The 12951-nt window shown below is 45.0% G+C and overlaps 1 protein-coding gene across 1 annotated transcript in view; it reads left to right on the top strand.

Moving 5' to 3' along the window:
* The first annotated feature begins 9600 nt into the window (after positions 1-9600).
* The window catches only part of LOC143697076 (uncharacterized), a 34883-nt gene continuing 31532 nt past the window's right edge, over positions 9601-12951 (top strand). Inside the window, exon 1 of the mRNA XM_077194007.1 lies at positions 9601-9715. The gene's annotated coding sequence lies outside the window, so the exon portion shown is untranslated. The remainder of the gene's footprint in view (positions 9716-12951) is intronic.

Genomic DNA, 12951 nt, shown 5'->3' with positions numbered 1-12951 from the left:
TGTGGTATCTTTGTGTTTCTGCTGTGTATGTGCTTGGCAGGATGGAGGACAGGACAGACAAAAATACAGATAATTACTGAGAGCAACACTGCCTACTTTATGAAACTATAAGGAATACTGGTGGTTACACTTTACTTGGAATCAGTTGCATTATTGCAATACATTATACTCCGTATGCATGATACCATACAGTATAATGCATTATGGTTTTAAAATATAGTATATGTACACTACTGTTCAAAAGTCTGTGGTCTGTAAGAATTTTTTTTTATGTTAAAAAAATACAATACTTTTATGGTTACCAAGGCTACAATTATTTGATTAAAATGTTGTGAAAAATCATTACAGTTTAAAATAACTGCTTTCTATTTTGATTATGTATGTAATGTAATTTATTCATGTGATGACAAAGCTGCATAATTTAACAGCCATTATTCCAATCATCATCTCTTCATCTCTTCAAGTTCTCTTACGAGAGGTTCTCTCGTATTGCTTTAGCTAGCTTACGCTACAGGTAAAGTCATCTTTGCTCGAGATATTGAAGCCAAAAATTATCCTTAATTTACCATTTATTGTCAATTTACCATTTATTGTCAACGCAGTGCAGCAGCCAGCAGACCTAGAGCAGGCCATATTGCATTCTCATTGGCTGCCGTGCGGCAACTGCTGCAGCCTACCATTGAGCCTCACGTGTGACTTCGCGCCCTCTACGCGTCATAGCCCGCAAGAATGGGGGTGGCTTAGCGTATAAAAGCCAGGCTCAGAGGCTGCTTCACTGATTTCAGCCAGTTTAAAGCCATTTCCGCCATTGAATCTAGCAACCAGCAAGCTTAGGAAAGCGCCTGAAGAAGCCGGCCGTCTTCGCCACCTTCAGCCTTCAGTACCTGCTACGCCATCCAGCGTTGAGTATCCTTTTTGTGCTTGCCTTCTGTGAGTGTTCCGCGCTGCGACACTCACTCTCTCTCACTAAAAGAGCTGAGCGTTTTTCTAAAAATACCTCGCCTTTCCTGCGGCTCGTGTAGAGCCCCGCTCAGTGCAGGAGCCCGCCATGTCATTTGCGCTCTCTGCCTGGGCCCAGACCACGCAGCCCTCGCCCTGGATTCGGGCGGCTGCGAGCACTGTGAAGCGCTTCCGTTGTCGACCCTGTCTGGACCGCACAAGAAGAAGCGCCGTGCGCAGAGGATGCCGAAGCCTGTGGTCACAGTGAAGTGCTCGCCGGATCGCATCCCGCCATCCTCACTCTCTTCTTTTCCGTCCCTCCCGGACGCGCAGCCGCCGGCTTCGGCCTGCGCTGCCGCCGCCTCAGGGGACGAAGCTGAAGGAGCATACCCAGGTGACAGCTGTTCCATCCTGCTCGGCCAACTCGGCCTGGATTGGTCACCGCCTAAGGAGCCTGCGCCCTATAAACTTGAAGGCTGCTTTCTTCACAGCCGCCGCCCCACGCCCGTTTCCAGATCTGTGCCATTTCTGCCAGAGCTTCATGCCGAGCTTTCTAAGTCGTGGAACGCACCATTCTCCGCGAGGCTCCACTCACATGTCTCCTCGTTGCTCTCACTAGTGGACGGCGGTACAAAGGTAGAAGGGGTACACAGCTATCCCCCAGTGGAAGAGGCGGTTGCAGCGCTCCTTTGCCCGCCCTCTGCGAGATGGCACTCAAAGCCTGCCCTCCCGTCTAAAGCCTGCAGGACCACCTCAGCCCTTGTCGGCCGCGCGTTCGCCGCCGCCGGACAAGCTGCTTCCTCCCTGCACTCGATGGCCGTGCTGCAGATCCTCCAAGCTGATCTCCTCCGTGAATGGGACGAAAGAAGCAAGGACCCAGCCACCATAGACGGATCTCTCCCTTCGTGCTACGAAATCCGCAGCTCAGGCAATGGGCAGATGCATGGCCTCGCTCACCGTCACAGAGAGGCACCTCTGGCTGACGCTTGCGGATATGAGAGAGTTTGTCGTGCCGCCCTCCCCTACTGGTCTCTTCGGCCCAGCGGTGAACGGGATTGTCGACCGCTCCTCTGAAGTGCAGAAGACCTCGCAGGCCATGAACCTTTTCCTGCCTCGACGCTCTAGCTCCTCTGCAATCTGCCCACGTGAGCCGCCTGTAGACACGCTAGCCAGTGCCCAGCTCAGCCCCAGCCTCCGCAGTGTCGAGAGGGCGGCCGACCTAGATCATGCTCGTCTGCACGCAGGCCGCCTCCCCACCGGGGACCCTGGCCCATGGTTGCGCTGAAGCCCGAGCAGGCAAAGTCCTCCTAGCAACACAAGAGAGGAAAAGACGGCTGAGTCTCGCTGCGGCCGGACCACCGTCAAAATATCTCGTCCTGTCAGTCCCCTCAGAGAAGGCTACTACAGACGCACATTTAGCAGCCAACGAGTCGGCAACACAGCCCGCTCGTATGCACACAAACGCCATTTTATATGGCGACCCAGAGAAATCTCAGAAAGAGTATAAATTATGGTTATCCGGCTCACGCCGAGGGTGTTTTAAGTATAGAAAAAGTGCCCACAAGTTAGTGCTCACCCCTACATAAACACGATGCCCCACGTGTCTCACACACTCACAGAGCCCACTCTCATAAAGCTGGCAAATGCCGCTCGAGTGCTCCTTATATCCCCACGCTGGAAGAACCAAGCTTGGTTCCCGGAGCTGATGTGGCTGTCTCACACAGCCCCTTGGCCGATTCCGGTGAGGAAAGATCTCCTCTCTCAAGCCCGCGGCTCAATCTGGCATCCCCATCCAGAGCGTGAGTCGACGCATGGTCAGTCAGTAGGAACAAACGAGCTCGTCATCCGCTTCCTTAGAGGAGCCAGACGGATGAATCCCCCGCAACCCCCGTCGGTTCCCATATGGGATCTTTCATTGGTCCTGGAGGCCCTGAAAGCTTTCCCCTTTGAACCGATATACTCCGTGGATCTAGAGTACCTCTTGATCAAAACCGTTTTCCTGACAGCTCTGTTGTAAGTCAAACGTGTAGGAGATTTACACACGCTTTCCGTTAGCGCTGCGTGTCTTTAGTTCGGGCCAAATGACTCTAAAGTCATCCTTAAGCCAAGACATGGCTATGTCCCTAAAGTGTTGGGCACCCCCTTCAGAGCGCAGGTCATTTCTCTTTCGGCTCTGCCAGCATCCGATAGTGAGGGTGATGTTAATCTCCTCTGCCCCGCCAGGGTGCTGAGGGCTTAAATTACGCGCTCCGCCTCTTTCAGGCGTTCGGAACAGCTCTTTGTTTTGTTTGGTGGGCGCACCAAGGGTATCGCCGCCTCGAAACAGAGCCTGTCCAGATGGATAATGGAAGCTATCACATCCGCTTATAAGTCTAAAGGTCTGCAATGCCCCTTGGGCATCAGGGTGCATTCCACCAGAGGCGTGGCCTCGTCGTGGGCTTGGTCCAGCAGAATATCCATTCAAGACATTTGTGAGGCGGCAGGCTGGGCCTCTCCGTCCACATTTGTTAGGTTTTATAACCTGGAAGTTCCCGCCTTGCAGGCTAGACTTCTGTCAGTGTGAGCGGTGTTTATACTTTGCCAAGATTATCATGCGCAGACTACTCTCACGCGACGTTAGCTCTCCTGGTTGAGCTGCACTGTATGGTGAATAGTTATATGGACCGGCGACACCGCTCTGTATAACCTGTATGTGCTTATAACATGTGCTGGACCGGATTGCTGGCCACCTGTTTCCCACTTATCTATGCTCCCCGGGAATCCCTGGGACTCATGAAGTGGAGGCTGGGCACGTACGGTGTAGACAATGGGTTCCAGTAGCGTAAGCTAGCTTACGCAATACGAAAGAACCTCTCGTAAGAGAATGTATTCGGTTAGATACGTAACCTCGGTTTTCTCTAGAAGGGGGAACGAGTATTGCGTAACCCAACCGGGTGGATGTTGGGCCCTGGAGGAGATCAGACAGATATGGGGGGGGGGGGGGGCAAGTTTATGGATGGCCTTGCATGTTAACAGAAGGATTTTGAATTGGATACGGAACTGGACCGGGGGCCAGTGAAGCTGTTGGAGAACGGGAGTGATGTGGTGAATAGAGGGGGTTCGAGTTATGATGCGGGCAGCTGAGTTCTGGACCAGTTGAAGTTTATGAAGGGATTTGTGAGGGAGGCCGAAAAGGAGAGAGTTGCAGTAATACAAACGGGAAGTGACAAGACTGTGGACAAAAACGGCGGCAGTGTGTGGTGTAAGGGAGGGGCGGAGGCGATTAATGTTTCGTAGATGGAAGTAAGAAGACCGGGTAATGTTATTGATGTGGGCCTGAAAAGATAGTGTGCTGTCAAGGATGACACCCAGACTCCTAACCTGGGGGGAGGGTGAAACGGGGGAGTTATCAATAGTGAGTGAAAAACTGTCGTTTTTGGATAAAGTGGATTTAGTGCCAATGAGGAGAACCTCAGTTTTATTACTGTTTATTTTGAGAACATTTTTGGAAAACCAGGTTTTTAGTTCCGTGATACAGTCAGTGAGGGAGGTGGGCGGGAGAATGAACGAAGGTTTGGTCGAAAGGTAGAGCTGGGTGTCATCAGCATTACAGTGGAATTGAATGTTAAATTTGTGGAATATATTGCCCAGGGGAAGGAGATAAATGATGAATAGTTCACACCTGAAGTGACAATGGAGGGACAAGATTTGAAAGACTTAAATTGAACGAACTGAGTGCGGTCAGAGAGGTAAGATGTGAACCAGTCTAATGGAGTGTGGGTGATGCCGATGGAAGATAATCTGTTGAGAAGGACGGTGTGACAGATGGTATCAAAGGCTGCACTTAAGTCGAGGAGGAAGAGGATGGTAAGGAGTCCAGAATCAGCTGCCATGAGGAGGTCGTTGGTGATTTTGATGAGTGCTGTTTCAGTGCTATGAAGTGGATGGAAACCAGACTGGAACTGTTCAAACAGTTTATTGTGGGATAGATGAAAATGGAGTTGGGAGGCAACTGTTTTTTCAAGTATTTTGGAAATGAATGGTAAATTGGATATAGGGCGAAAGTTATTGAAGTCGGAGGGATCGGCAACAATTTTTTTTTTTTTTTATTGGGGCAATAACAGCAGTTTTGAATGATGTAGGTACAGTTCCAGTGGTAAGAGAGGAGTGGACGATAGCAGAAATGAGGGGAGGAAGGCAAGCTTTAACAAGTTGTTTGGAAATGGGGTCAAGTTGACAAGTGGAAGCCTTGGATTTCCTGATGAGTTCCGTGATTTCTGAAATAGCGGGAAGCTGGAAGGAAGAGAATGAATGTGTGAATGGGTGAAAGTCAGCTGAGATGCTCGGGACAGGGATAGATCCAAGGTGCTGGTGGATGTTTTTGATTTTTTCAGTGAAAAATGATATAATGGAGTTGCAGAAGGAGGTGGTATACAAATGAGGGGGGAGAAGGTCCTTTGGTTGGGTGATGTTGTTAAGTACGGAAAAAAGTGAATTGGAGTTTCTTTTATTGGCAATGATCAAACTGGAGTAATAGTGGGTTTTGGTGCTAGCAACAGATTCCTTGTAAATTAAGATGTGTTTATTGTACATTTCTTTGTGAATAGTGAGACCAGTTTTTCCTAAAAGACGTTCAAGTTGCCGCCCTTTGGCTTTCACGAGACGAAGATCGTGGGTGAACCAAGGGGTGGAAATAGAAAAAGAAACAGATCTGTTTTTTTTAACAGAGCAAGGGAGTTAAGAATATTATGGAGTCCAGTGTTTTAGTGAGAGACCAGATCATCGGGGGTGGATAGATTGTGAGTGTCAGGCAGGCAGAAGGAGTGAATACTTAAAGTGAGAGTGACACGATTGATATTCTTTATATTCCGAAATGTAATAAGGCGTGGTGTTTTAGAAATGGAGAGAGTGAGTTTTACAGTAAATGATAGGAGAAAATGGTCAGTTATAGGGAGTTCAACCGCTGTAATGTCAGATGGGGTGACACCAGAACAGCATATTAAGTCCAGAGTATGTCCTTTGGAGTGTGTGGGAAAAGTGATATATTGCTGGCATCCAACACTCTCTAGGCAGGAGGTGAAATCTTTAGTAAGAGGCAGATTGATATTGTCATTGTGGATATTAAAATCACCCAGCAGTATTATGTTTGATGAGAGAGAGGATAAGTGAGTGAGAAAGGCAGCAAAATCATTTAAAATTTCACAATTCAGTTTTGGTGGGCGATATACAGTTGCAATGATGGTTGGAGTGGGACCAGACAGTTTGCAGACAGCAGATTCAAACGAGCTAGAGACAGGCATGGATATCGTTGAGACTTTCCACTTTTTGTGATAGATTATCGCGAGACCTTCTCCCCGGCCGGAGCCACGAGGTTGACAGATGTAAACAAACCCACTAGGAGCGGATTCATTCAGCTGAGAGAAGTCGTTGGGCTGTTGCCATGTCTCGGTTAAAAAAAAGAAAGTCTAGCTCACGATCGTTGATGAGGTCCTGGATGAGCGGATGTTGAGCAGAACGAAGTTAAGTGCAGTGTTGTCACAGCTGGTGGTAGTGCTAGCCGACCGAGCTAGGCGGGCTAACACACTGTGGTCGACAGCCCGGTTGGTGGAGCGTGGAGGGCGACGTGAGCTTGACCAGATGGACTTTATTACTGTTGAGCTGTTGTGATGGAAATTCCCGCGGGACCCTCGGTGGATGTATCTCGGACGAGGCTGGAAGGCGATGTCCGGATGAAGGTGGAAAGCCTCCGGCACAGGTCCAGGCAGGTGATAGCGCAGCCGGAGCAGGTCAATGGCCGAGTATTGAAGCAAACCTGCCACTAGCAGGTGAGCAGGCAGTAGAAAGAGCCAGGCACAGACAAACAAAATGTATTTTCTACCGGCCCACATTGTAGAGGGAGATTTAAGCAGCGTCCACGGCCAGTGAAAACGCCAGATGAGGCTCAAGCCAGAACAAAACAGGTGAGCTAACGGTGAGCAGCGGCAGCAAGTTCCGCCAGCATTCACTCGCGAGGAAAAAGTGAAAAACCGATGACTTTACCCATAAGCTAGCTTACGCAATACTCGTTTCCTCTTCTAGAGAGAACCGAGGTTACGTATGTAACCGAGTACGTTTTGCTGCTTATTATTTTCTCAATTATTTTTTATTATTTGTATTTTAATTAATAAAAAGTTTAAAATAAAAGGTTTACCATTATAAACATATTTACTGTCACTTTTGATAAATACTGTATGTGTCCTTTCTGAATAAAATATTTTTTTTTTAAATCACAAACAAAATAAATAAATAAAATGAAAACTTACTGACCACAAACAATCTTTTTAAAATCTTTCTTCTTTCAAATTTGAATGTCCATTTATTAATGTCTAACCAGCCAGAGAAACCTAGCAACCAGTCAGAAGTCCCAAATAATGCTAAGCAACCATCAATGTACAACCTTTATACGGCATGATTTTAAAACTATTTTGAAATTTCAAGCTAGTTTCAAGCAGTAAGCAACCACATGAGCAAGCACCAATCATGTTTCTTCAGTCTAAATTGTTTTATAATCAAATTAAATTTAGTTGTGTATCTGATATTTATAGGAATTTTTGCACAGCCATTGTGAGTTCTTTAAAGTTTATGATGTGAAAAATACCAATCTGACAGGACGGTTTTGTTTTCACATCTGCTATCAGTCTCCATCGTGATGACTCACCAAACACTTTCTGATGATACACATGCACTAGTTTATTGATGTTGCTTAGATGCAGTTTGCAAAGCGGCTTGTCAGTGTCTAACAGTCATTGGCCTATTTAGAGGTCACAGAGTATCATTTGACAGTGCTGATAATAGATTGCAGGAAAATAGTGGTGTGCCATTCAAATCCTGCTCTTGTTCAAGATGTGAAAATAACAATGATACACCCATTTTTTGACTCTGTCAGTCACAGTCTAAGGTAACATCTGTTATTTATTTTTATTTTTATTTTTTTTATTTTACTTCCCTAATATATATTGGTAGTGTATTCCACAGTTTTGGAGCATCATTTACAAAAGCCGCATCACTGAATTTTTGTTTGTCTGTTGCTCGGAACCTCTGATAGTCCACTTTGGACATTCAACTAACTATAAGTAACTTTGCAGCTACATGTCAACTAACTGTCATTAGAGTATTAGTAGACTGTCTGCTTAATATCTGCTAACACTTTATTTTGTTGGTCTCCCAACAGATATTCTACTGACTATAAGAAACTTAGTAACTACAAGTCAACTTGTTCTCCTAACCCAAACCCTAACATCTAACCATAACCTACCAGTCTACTGACAGTCTACTACAGCCTACTAATACTCTAATGACAGTTAGTTGACATGTAGTTGAAAAGTTACTTATAGTTGGTAGAATGTCTAAAGTGACTGTTGAAATAAAGTGTAACCTGATTTTCTTCAAGAAAAGTGTTTATATGTGCTACAATTACCTTTTTGAGTATCTTAATTGGGTGCTTGGAAATGGGTCAATAATTTGCCAAGACACTACTGTCCAATTTAGTAATACAAGTAAATTCCCCCAACATCTCTTTCACAAGATTCACCTGCACTAGTTCTGATTGATAAAATGTGTGTCATTGAAGAACAATGCAGACACTTTGCATTTTGGGGCAGTACCAATTGATCAGTAACTGAGAATAGTATTCTATGATTTTCAGAACTATCTGTAATAATCTTGGGAAAATAATCCTTTATTGCCAGAATTATCTTTTTTTATCATAAACAGCCTATATATATATTATAACTGTAACTGAGGTTTCCTCCATTTTCTTTCAGCAGCTCAACAACTTCTCTTAGCCTCTCACATTATTCTTGTTTAACCATGAATCATTTTTATAAGTAAACCTATTTTTGACCTTAAATGGAGCAACAGTATTTAAAACATATGATTATGTATTTTCATTTAAGGAACAGTCACAACTGTATGGCTCAGACAATATTAAATTATATGCAAAATTTACCAGAGCCTCGTCATTTGATATTCACTTCTGGGTCATTAATTCCTCTCCCTTGTGTTAATATTGCATTAACATTGAAGAAAACACAATAATGGTCTTAAATTGGTAACTGAGATAATATGTTATCATAATTTAATCCTGTCGTTATTACAAGACCTAATGTGTTACCATACTAATGAGTGTCTTCATTGATGTGCTGGGTGAGTTCAAAACTATCCAGTATATTAATGAGCTCCATAGCTTTGGAAATTTCAAATCCCCACTCAAAATTATTTTATCATATCTAGTAATACCAAGTGAAATCTCCTATGATAATTCCTGAAAAAAATGGAACTTGTTTTGGTGTAATGATGACCACTGATAATTATCCTTAAGCTCAATAGCAAGATTCACCCAGATCAATGTCATTACACACTAAGGTTATTTTCTAAAAACGAAAACTGAAACTAAGACTAAAACTATTGGTCAAAAAACATTTTCGTAAACTGAAATAAAATTAAAAATTCATAATAAATGAAAAACTAAAACGAAACGAAACTAACAACAGTTACTGAAAAACTAACTGAAATAAAATAATAATTAGCAAAAATAAATAATAGTTTTCGTTATTAAGCTCTTTACTTTGGCGGAAAATCTGACCTGTGGCTGACATTGCGCTTCATACGCGTGAAGTTTCTGAGGCGATTAACCGCTGTCCTGCTGTGACGCGCTCAATGAAGGACCTTAACGTAGAACACATGGCTAGTGCTAAGCGCTGTTCATAAAGGATTCATCTGTTGCAGTGGCATGGGAAATAACACAAGGTAATAAGAGGCAAGTTGGACTTCTTTTAACTTGAGCGCAGCATTTTTAGAATGCCGTTTCATTTGCGAGACGCGGGTGCGACAGCAAAACAAGTTCGTCAAGCACAAAAAACCTTTAATGTTCTAGGCTACTATGTTTGAGATGTCATGTTTGCATGGAGGTTGACAGGCTGAAAGGTGCTGTTATTATCTTTGTTTTTATAAAACATTTACTGCTAATAATATCCACGTGGAGAGATTTCCCCGCAATGTATGGAATACCAGGACACACACACACACACACACACACACACACACACACACACACACACACACACACACACACACACACACACACACACACACACTCTGGTGCACTATCTTTGTGGGGACTCTTCATAGACGTAATGGTTTTTATACTGCACAAACTATTCTGTCTTCTTACACTAACCTGACCCCTAAACCTACCCATCACACAACTTTCTGCATTTTTACATTTACAAATTAGCCTTGTGTACCTCAATGTGGGTCTCCACAGTGACACGAGTCTGTGTGTATTCAGGTTTAAGTCTCCACCAGGATAGAAAAACATACACACTCACACACTTCATAGATACTTCATTATTTAATCACACTGGCTTCACAGCAGGTTGTGTTGGCTGTAGTCAGATGAATTGAGCTGGGTTTTTTTTTTATGTACCAGTGGTCACTCTGCCACATTTACAGCTGAAAAAAAGTAAACTAGGCACGTTTAACAAGATTTCATCTTTAATATGAATTAGTTTGTCTGAATTTTTCATATTTTTTTTTCTTGTATACTTTTAAGTTCCATTTATTTGGTGCTTTGTTCAATCTCAAACCATTATTTTATTTTTATTATTAAGATGTCTTCTCAAGAGTTAACTGTAATCTGGGCAAACATTAAACTTTGCTGAAATTAAGCGTCCCGCTTTGGTCTACACTGGAAGTGTTCTGTTTGCTCTGCTAAACTATAATTACTAAAACTAAAACTGAAACTAAATAAAATAAAAACTAAATAGAAATGTGTTTGCAAAATAAAAACTAAACTAAAACTAACAAAACCATTAATAAAACTAACTAAAACTAAACTGAAATTTAAAGCAAATTTGAAAACGACATTAAAATAAAAACTAATTTATAAAAGCAAAACTATAATAACCTTGTTACACACACACTTTGAAGAGAAAATAACTAAAAACCCACCACCCTTCCTGTTTTGTCTAATGGGCAGATTAGAATTGTAGTTAGCAGGATAGGTCTCAATCAGCGTTACTGCACCAATAGTGTTAAGACGTATTTTAGTTAAAAGCATACAATCCAGATTATTTGAAGTTGTCAGATTTTTAATAAAAAAACTAAATAAAATAAAATAAAAGATCAGCCAATGATCAGCCATTAAACAGCTATTTTTTTAATGTAACCCTCGTTCCCTGAAGGAGGGAATTGAGACGTCACGTTCGAACATACAGACAAATTGAGTTCCCTTACAAGGGAACGTCTCGGTTACGTATGTAACCCTCGTTCCCTGAGTAGGGAACGGAGACGTTACGTCGGATGACGACGAATGGGGTTTTGCTTAGAAAGCCTATCAACTTTGAGTATTACAAAACGAGCCAATGGCAAAGAAATGCCATGGGTCTGCAGAATTTGCATGGCGTAACTCCGCCCCACCTCGTGGGTATAAAAGGAGGACGCCGGCAACAGGCAGATATGTTTCTTCGCTGAGGAGCCAAGACTGAGCTCAGGCGATCCCCGCGGTACAGCGGAAAGTGGCAGGCAGACGTAACTCCGAGTTACGTCGGATGACGACGAATGGGGTTACCAGTCTAATCACGCCACCTTCTCAGCTGTCTTCCAGTGCCCTGCGTAAATCTGAGATCCCTGTCGTGAGACTGGCACGGACGAAGGACTCCTATTTAGCACAGGAATACCAAGGTACACTTGGGAGCATATCCCAAGTTCAGGGGAAATATGCAATTACTGCCAACCCAGAGGGGGGGACTTAGAGAATACACATGTGACCCGAAGGAGACATGGAGAACACTGGGGTGTCCAGCCGCAGGTGGAATATTTCAACCCCAGGGGTGGCAAGGTGGCTTGCCAAGGGAAAGACACATGCTCGGGAGGCTTACAGTGGAAATACACATGTGGGGGTCGCTCAGGGGAGGGACCATGCACACGGGAGGCACCTAGCCGACGCACAGGCAATAGACACTGGCGCCAACGTCAGGAGTGCTGGAGGAACTCAGGGCTTTTCGGGGAAGCTCACCTGAGGAGAATATCGCACGTATCCAGTCCGTGGAGTGGAATGGCGAGCAAGCGAAGACACCTGAGCGGGTCCAGTACTAGCTGGTTGAAGCGAGTACATGAGAGGACACTGGCTCCACTCTGAGATTGTAGAATCTGGCGAATGTGTTAGGTGTCGCCCAGCCTGCAGCTCTGCAGATGTCTGTTAGCGAGGCGCCATGCGCTAGAGCCCAAGAGGATGCCACACTCCGGGTGGAGTGGGCAGTCACACCAAGGGGGCACGGTCGACCTTGCTGCTGGTATGCCAAGGCAATGGCGTCCACTATCCAGTGAGACAACCTTTGCTTGGAGAGAGCCTTTCCCTTCAGCTTCCCACCATAACAGACAAAGAGCTGGTCTGAGGTCCTGAAACACTGCGTCCTGTCTACATAGGCGCGGAGGGCGCGTACTGGACAGAGCAGTGCCAAGGCTGGGTCTGCCTCCTCCGGGGGCAGCGCTTGCAGGTTCACCACCTGGTCCCGGAAGGGAGTGGTAGGAACCTTGGGCACATATCCAGGCCGGGGTCTCAGGATCACGTGAGAGTAAGCCGGCCCAAATTCCAGGCACGCTTCGTCAACAGAGAATGCATGCAAGTCCCCCACCCTCTTGATGGAGGCCAATGCAACCAGGAGCGCTGTCTTCATAGACAGGAACTTAAGCTCCACTGATTGCAAAGGCTCAAAGGGAGCACTCCGCAGGGCAGTTAGAACCACTGAGAGGTCCCAAGAGGGAACGAGAGGAGGGCGAGGAGGATTCAGTCTCCTCGCTCCTCTCAGGAACCTGATGATCAGGTCGTGCCTTCCAACAGACTTACCTTCGACTGGGTCATGGTGTGCGGCAATAGCGGCAACATAGACTTTCAGGGTGGAGGGAGACAGCCTTCGCTCCAGCCTATCTTGAAGGAAGGAAAGCACGACACTAATCGAACATCTCCGGGGGTCTTATTGAAGAGAAGAGCAC

Source organism: Siphateles boraxobius, unplaced genomic scaffold, assembly GCF_051911475.1.
Source record: "Siphateles boraxobius isolate OS27281-9 unplaced genomic scaffold, OSU_SipBor_1 31, whole genome shotgun sequence".
Classification (NCBI taxonomy): domain Eukaryota; kingdom Metazoa; phylum Chordata; class Actinopteri; order Cypriniformes; family Leuciscidae; genus Siphateles; species Siphateles boraxobius.
Note: the sequence above shows the minus strand (reverse complement) of the source record. Positions and strands in the feature narration are given on the sequence as shown.